Source organism: Aegilops tauschii, chromosome 1 (genome assembly GCF_002575655.3).
Source record: "Aegilops tauschii subsp. strangulata cultivar AL8/78 chromosome 1, Aet v6.0, whole genome shotgun sequence".
Lineage (NCBI taxonomy): Eukaryota > Viridiplantae > Streptophyta > Magnoliopsida > Poales > Poaceae > Aegilops > Aegilops tauschii.
The window spans coordinates 111,495,408-111,503,462 of record NC_053035.3 but is presented as its reverse complement, the minus strand read 5'-3'; the positions used below and the strand labels follow the sequence as shown (position 1 = coordinate 111,503,462).

The window sequence follows — 8,055 nt, the reverse complement described above, 5'->3', positions numbered from 1 at the left end:
AGTTCATCGTGTTTGAAAAAAGTTCATCAAAATCAAAAAAAAGTTCATCGACTTTGAAAAAAGTTCATCGGTTTTGAAAAAAGTTCATCGAATTTCAAAAAAGTTCACCAGAATTGAAAAAAAGTTCATCAAATTTGAAAAAAGTTCATCGAATTTGAAAGAAGTTCATCGAATTTGAAAGAAGTTCATCGGATTTGAAAAAAGTTCATCAAATTTGAAAAAAGTTCATCAAATTCGAAAAAAAGTTCATCCATTTTGCAGAAAAAAACATGAAGAAAAAGAAAACTTCTCGAATTTGAAAAATAAACTTTGGAAAAAGGGAAAAAGGAAAGATGGAAGAAGAAAGGCAGGAAAAAGATGCAAAATATTACAGTGGGAGAGCTGGCGCAGTGGTAATTGCATCCTTCCTTGATGTTCAAAGGTCCCAGGTTCGATTCTCCTCCAGCGCCCTTTTTTGCCTTATAAACATATAACCAAGGGGGGGGGGGGGGGGGGATGGGCCAAGCCCGTTAGTAGCGAAGGAAGGCAGGGGGTATGCGCCCAATTGTAAAATGAACTAAATCGGGCACTTAAGGCGCCAAATAGGATTTGGCGTGGGACGCTGTGCCCAGCTTATATACTACTCCCTCCGTAAACTAATATAAAAGCGTTTAGAATACTAAAGTAGTGATCTAAACGCTCTTATATTAGTTTACGGAGGGAGTACCTTTCTCCAATCACATTACCTCCACGGGGACAACCAGCCGAGAAAGAGGCCTTAGAGCCCATGAAAAAAAGGAAAGAGGCGTCAGAGCCCACGAGAAAAAGAAAAAGAGGCTTCAGAGCCCGCCCACGAGAAAAAAAAGAAAAGAGGCCTTTATTAGAGCCCATGAGAAAAAAAGGCCTCAGAGCCCATGAGAAAAAGAAGAAGAAAAGAGGCCTTTATTAGAGCCCACAAAAGAGAAAGAGCCAGAGCCGAAAAAATGGACCGAGGCCAGAGCCAACCAAAAAGACATTAGCACATGGCTTTTTTTTTAGTTTTGGTCTCTTTCACGGCCTTTTTTTAAACTCGTACTAATTTTTTCGTGATATATACGAGAAACAGATTATTTATTTATGGCGGCCATTTTTATCCTCCAACCAGGAGTGTGAAAATGCCCAAAATAGGAACATGTATTTTTATCTTTGTCACAGCCTTTTTTTAACTCCTACTATATTTTTTCGTGATATGTACACGAGAAACAATTTATTTATTTACGACCGTCACTTTTATCCTCCAACCAAGAGTATGAAAATGCCCAAAATAGGAACATGTAGACACGCTGAGGTAAAATATAACAAACCCGATAAAGAACAAACCTTTTCACTGCCCAATAACCATCAATGCTCAAATCCTGATAAGTAATATGCATTTTGGGGGGGGGGGGGGGGGGGGGGGTGAAGGTACAATGCATTTGATGTTAGAAAGACAACAATAACTAATGATATTAAGCAATATCTCATCTCTACAATCGTAAACACGAAACAACTGCATCGACATCCGTCTTGTTTCTTCCAACTAATCCTTAAATGACCCATAAACAGAAGACCCGACCCGACACAAACAATTTATTTATGTTTTTTTATCTCTGTCTTGGCAAACAATTTATTTGTGGCGGTTACTTTTATCCTCCAACCAAGATTATGAAAATGCCCAAAATAGAATCATGTAGCACGCAGAGCTAAAATATAGCAGACCCGATGCAGAACAAACATTTTCACTGCCCAATAATCTTCAATGCTCAAGTCCTGATAAGTAAAATGCATTTTTTACGGGGCGAAGGTAAAATGCATTTGATGTTCAGAAAGACAACAATAACTAATGACATTAACATTAGCACATGGCTTTAAAAAAAATTCATCTCTGTCTTGGTAAACAAATTATTTATGGTGGTCACTTTTATCCTCCAACCAAGGATATGAAAATGGCAAAATAGAAACATGTAGCACGCTGGGCTAAAATATAACAGACCTGATCCAGAACAAACCTTTTCACCGTCCAATAATCTTCGATACTCAAGTCCTGATAAGTAAAATGCATTTGATGTTTAGAAAGACAAAAATAACTAATGACATTAAGCAATATGTCATCTCTAGAATCATAAGCACAAAACAACCGCATCGACACCCGTCTTGTTTCTTCCAACTAATCCCTATAAATGACCAATAACCAGAAGACCCCGACCCGACATAAACTATTTATTTATGTCTTTTTTAATTTTTGATCTCTATCTTGGCAAACAATTTATTTGTGGCCTTCACTTTTATCCTCCAACCAAGATGATGAAAATGCACAAAATAGGAACATGTAGAACATTGAGCTAAAATATAACAGACCCGATACAGAACAAACTTTTTCACTGCTCAATAATCTTTAATGCTCAAGTCCTAATACGTAAAATGCATTTTCTAAGGGGCGAAGGTAAATGCATTTGATGTTCAGAAAGACATTAAAAACTAATGACATTAACATTAGCACATGGCTTTTAAAAATTTTGATCTCTGTCTCGGTAAACAAATTATTTATGGCGGTCACTTTTATCCTCCAACCGGGAATATGAAAATGCCCAAAATAGAGCAGGCTGAGCTAAAATATAACAGACCCGATACAGAACAAACCTTTTCACTGCCCAATAATCTTCAATGCTCAAGTCCTGATAAGTAAAATGCATTTTCTGGAGGCGAAGGTAAAATGCATTTGATGATCAGAAAGACAACAATAACTAATGACATTAAGCAAGATCTCATCTCCAGAATCATAAGCACGAAACAACTAATCCTTAACTGACCCATTACCAGAAAACCCCGACCCGATATAAACAATTTATTTATGTCTTTTTAAAATTCAGATCTTTGTCTCAGTAAACAATTTTATGGCTGTCACTTTTATCCTCCAATGAGAAGGATGAAAATGCCCAAAATAGAAACATGTAGCACGCTGAGCTAAGATATAACAGACCCGATACAGAACAAAAATTTTCATTGCCCAATAATCTTCAATGCTCAAGTCATGATAAGCAAAATGCATTTTCTAACGGGCAAAGGTAAAATGCATTTGATGTTCGGAAAGACAACAATAATTAATGACATTAAGCAATGTCTCATTTCTAGAATCATAAGCACGAAACAACCGCATCAACATCCCAAAAGTCCTGTTCTGTGCTCGAGCACATATGCTCGCGGAATCATCCCCGTTCAGTCTCCTCGAGATCGTGGACCCATCACGTGAGGGCCCAAGTATTCTTTTCGTTACCAGGCCTTATGACCCACATCACAGACGACGCCGTCAGTCATGTTGTTACCGCTCTGGCGGAAGCACACATTATGGCCCGTCAAATTCGAGATTCTGGACGAACGGCGATGTTAGAGCCCATTTATTGTTCCCAACTATTGCACTGACCGATCTAAACTGCTGAATTGTCCCAGAAGAAAATCTAGACTGCTGAATACATGAATGGAGCGGCCAATATGTTCAGTTGTCCCTCTCCCAACTCTTATCCATACGTAGGCATCAATTTTTTCGCTCATGTTCACAATTTGAACTCGTGCATATGCCTTGTCCGCTGCACTAGAATTTTGGATTAGACACCAACGTACTCCCTCCATCCTTTGAAAAGTGTACTTCCAACTTTGTTGGAGGGTCAAACTATATCAAAGTTTGACCGAGTTTGTGCAAAAATATAACAATCTTTGTGAAACCAAATAGCTATACGATGAAAATATATTTTAACATGAATCTAATGCTACTAATTTGATGGTATAAATGTTGGTGTATTATTATATAAATACAGTCAAACATAAAAAAGTTTGACTTTCCAATAAAGTTGGAAGTACACTTTTTAAAGGACGGAGGGAGTAATATACTAATATGCAATGAACTGTTGTAACCATTCAGCTACAAGTGCAGTGTTTTAATTTACCAAACAAACTCTAATACAGTACCAAAAACATAATTCTGGAGGTATAACTATCAACGCCCACCCACATCATAATTCTCCAGATCAAAACCCAGACCAACTCACAGCAGATTCAGTACAGTTTATTCAGACCACATTCTATTTATTCAGACTAGTTCCACTCACGAAGTAGTATCAAGAAATTCATTAGACACACTTGTATCAACACATGCAAAGGACATTTGCAGCTTCAGCATGAGGATACAAGCTACAACACACAGTCTGCATTATCTGCAAATTGTCATACACATACACCATTTATCCTAACCATGCAGGTACTGTCCCAGGTACATCCCTACTATTTCAGTCAACTCTCTTTCAGACATAGCTCCGCTGCTTTGTTGCAATTGTTTCGCTGGTGACCTTCGACTCCACAGTTCTTGCATCGACCGGGTCTTGCTATGGTACATCTCCGCGGTCTGGGCACGTAGTCCTTTTTGTCTCCCTGTCGCCGGCAAATAGTGCAAAACCTGGTCCTCTTCCTCAACCCTTCGTAAGGCAGTTCCTTCTGCTGGTCGCAGGCCTACCCATCTCCTTCCTCTTTGCCAGTGGCAAAATTTTGTGAGCATGATCTTTCTGGTAGTGCGTAAGATGAGGTGGGAGGATGTCCCTCGCGTCCCTAGTTTCTCTCTTCACTATGTGAATGCGGATGAAGTCCAGTACCTGCAATTATCATCAACATAAAGTCAGCAAACCTCCTGAAAATGAATTTGAACATGTCTGACATTCGCACCTTATGATTACATACCTTCAGCACATGACTGCAGAGTACTCCCATGTGAGTGAGTTGACCACACTTACACCCCTCTCCTCCACCGAGCACACTTTATATGAGACCCCACACCATTTCTCTCTCCATTCTGCTTCAGTGTGCATGGCAACGTACAACTTCCCTTTCTTGATCTCCTCAACCTGGTAAGCAATCACACTCATGTAGTATATGTCCAAATTGCTCAAACATTGCTCTTGTATATATCTTCCCAGCATGCCTCTCTATGGCCAAGTTAGTTCTCATTAGAGGTCTCCCCTGTAAAACAGAACCACACAAGTTATGTACCACTTTAAGCATAGGTACACTGTCAGAGCTTCAGCGAGGCAACATCGGCCATGGCCCGCCCAGCTTTGCAACACCTGCTCCTATTACAGCCAACCCATGGGCCGAGGCAATCTCAGTTTGGCCTGCCCATCCCGCCCAGTAATTTGCTGCAAGCTCTGCCACTGCATAGGTAGCACATCAATTTTGAAATTATAGAAATGCCAAGTCCTTACAATTCTGGCCATGTTCTCCAACTCACAGTCAAACTGTAATCACATGTACTTACCTACAAACATATGCATCTGACAACCTGGGTGTACATAATTTTTCAGCATATGGTTCGCGCTTTCGATCCGTTGTTTGCTTGTCATCTTAGCGCAGAAAACCCTCTTAAAGTATGGCTTAGCCCACTTGTGTCTAATCTCATACAACTGCATCATGTAAGGGTGTGTCTTCAGATGATATTTCTCCGGTAGGAAATTCCAAGCTTCATCAAACTCATCAATCGTTAGCATGTGATTGATAACTTTGTAAAACTTGGTCCAGAATTCACTCTTAGTGTGCAAAGACCCCAGCTACTGCTTCACCTTCTTTAGCACGTACCATTTGCACCACCTGTGGGTAGTTCTCCTCGCATGATATTCTTTGTAGCAACCTCCATTGCTCAATTCTGGTCTGCACATTTAAATACAGTGCACAAACCATGTTAGAGTAAGTAAAAATTTATTGTACAATGTAAACACCATGTACTCTTGCCACTGTCTTTGGTGGTGTCCCTCCCATCATCCTCAGGAATTCACTGAAAACCTAATCAAAGCTTTCAACCTTCTCATCACGGACCAAAACCCCTGCTAAGATGCTCTGAAAATGGTTGTCAATGCCGACAAACAGGCAAAAGGGAATATCATACATGTTTGTCCTGTAGGTCGTATCGAAGGTCATGACATCACCAAAGAATGTGTACTGCAATCGGCTATTTCATTTGCCCACATCAGACTGCCGATCCTCCCCTCTTTATCATCTTCCACACGATATGTGAAGTGTTGATCCTTTGAACCAACCTCTCCAAACACTACCATAGTCTTCCTCACATCATCCTCGGCCTAATCACGGTTAATTTTCCCACACAAGTTCCTTAGGGCTCTTTTTGTGAACGACACATTCTCCATGGATCCAAAGAAACTTACCATGATGCTATTTTACCAGGTCTGAAATGTATAAATCAATGTGCTTGTGGCGATGGCCAGTGTATTGTTTGTCCAAACATAGGAGACAAGGAGTGGTTGTGCTCCTCACAGTGTTCTGCTATGTACCAACCATTGACCTTGGATTGCAACAACCTGATGAGAGCAGGGCATTCGCAACGGCACGACCGAGTGTTCTCAACCCCCGCCTTCCCCTGCCTAAACAAACAACAACAAAGAGAGAGCATTTTTTCGGAGATAATTGCTGCAGGAAATATTGTCAAATACTAACAAGATATAAATCCATTATCCATACCACACAACCACAAACAATCTCCTGCATGCATTTTGTCCTCTCCACATTTAGCATACTAATTGTCGTATCTAATGCCAAATCGTTTCTCCCACGAATACAAGTTCTAGAAGTCGTAGGCTTCAAAAAAGAGAATCAAAGCTTGCACCCAAAGTTGGCACTATGACATTGTCCCAGGATTATCGGCAAACCACGGATAGCCTTCTCCATAGCAGTAGTCCGGTTAGGACATGGTGTCCTTCCCGGCGCAGCAGCACCTATCCTCACTCTGCAACCAAGAAAATCCCACAAACAGATATGAATATCATGGATAGTTTTACACACAGCGCTAGTAAACATTTGCAAGCACCGTGATCTTCTACTTTTGGTTTAGCTGCAGAATCAACATAGCCAAATCACATGTTGCACAACTTTATTAATAACAATTTCCTGATTTCACACACTAGCAGCAACATGTTAATTACTTCAAACCACAAAATCATGCAATGTCCCTGCCCAGCTTATTCTAGTTCTGAATTTCTGAAGCTTGTACTAATAGATGAGTCAGTCTTGCATCCATATTTACAGGGCCACACACCTAGCAGTTCAGTCAGTACCAACATAGGCACCCACTCCCTTACACAATTTGCATGCTCTGATTGTTTCAAACCAGAGTGCACTTGAAAGGCCACCTAAGTGCTTTAGCCCCCATCTCTACAAGCAGAGGGCGCCTAAATCACTTTTTCTGCTGAATAATCATAATTTGGTTGCACAAAATTTGTGGTTCTGCAGAACTGACATACCTTCTTTTCCACCCAAGAGCTATAGGGTTGATCTGTCCAATAGTGCTCTGACCCTTCTCGGCCTCCATCCGCCGCCCCTTCAACCGAACAGATCTGGACATCCGCACTCATCTCCACCATAGGTGCGACACTGGATAGTATTGCGGCTGCATCAGAATATCGATGCCGTTCACCTCTTCAAGCGTGGTGGTCCTAGGTACACAGATTGGAAACGGAGGCTTTCGTCTTAGTGAGCACCACCCAAAAATCACGCATCGGAAAAAACAAAAAAATTGGACAGATTGCTCACCTCTTAATCGGCAGCATAAGGAACTCAATTTTTGGCCGTTTCGATCAGCCCTCATCGCGCACGAGAATCGCAGATGAGCTCCGCCGCTTCTGCAAGTGACTAATCCAGGCGGCGGAACTCTAAAAAAAATCCAGGCGGCGGAGGTACGAGACAACCCTAGCGAGCTCACCATCCATGCATTTACTCGGTGCCTGTCCCGGTAACCAGAAAGCAAGTTTCCTGGGCGGAGGATCGGGAAGGACATAACGTCATGTGCCACGGCTCTGCTTCGATCCGTCCACGGCGTTCTAGCTCCGTCACTAACATGGCCCACCACCCAGGGTTCACGGCGCACGTGACATAGCCAATTGAGTGGATCCCGTCGTATCCAGATGCTATAACGAACCGCCTAGATAACGAGTCCATTTGTGCTCGAGCTCAATAACTCCGCATCCATCGACATCCGTCTTGTTTCTTCCAACTAATCCTTAAATGACC

The 8,055-nt window shown here is 41.5% G+C and overlaps 1 long non-coding RNA gene across 3 annotated transcripts; it reads right to left on the bottom strand.

Moving 5' to 3' along the window:
• Window positions 1-4,056: 4,056 nt before the first annotated feature.
• On the bottom strand, window positions 4,057-7,839 carry LOC109736674 (uncharacterized). Of its 3 annotated transcripts, none has more exons than XR_002226449.4 (5): window positions 7,579-7,839; window positions 7,290-7,481; window positions 7,085-7,200; window positions 4,723-6,775; window positions 4,057-4,637 (listed from the first exon to the last, which is right to left on the bottom strand). It is a non-coding gene; the product is annotated as an uncharacterized lncRNA (long non-coding RNA). The 3 variants fall into 3 exon arrangements; XR_002226451.4 differs by lacking the exon at window positions 7,085-7,200 and having other exon boundaries at window positions 4,723-5,192; window positions 5,297-6,775; window positions 7,579-7,837; XR_002226448.4 differs by lacking the exon at window positions 7,085-7,200 and having other exon boundaries at window positions 7,579-7,838.
• Between the last annotated feature and the right edge of the window lie 216 nt (window positions 7,840-8,055).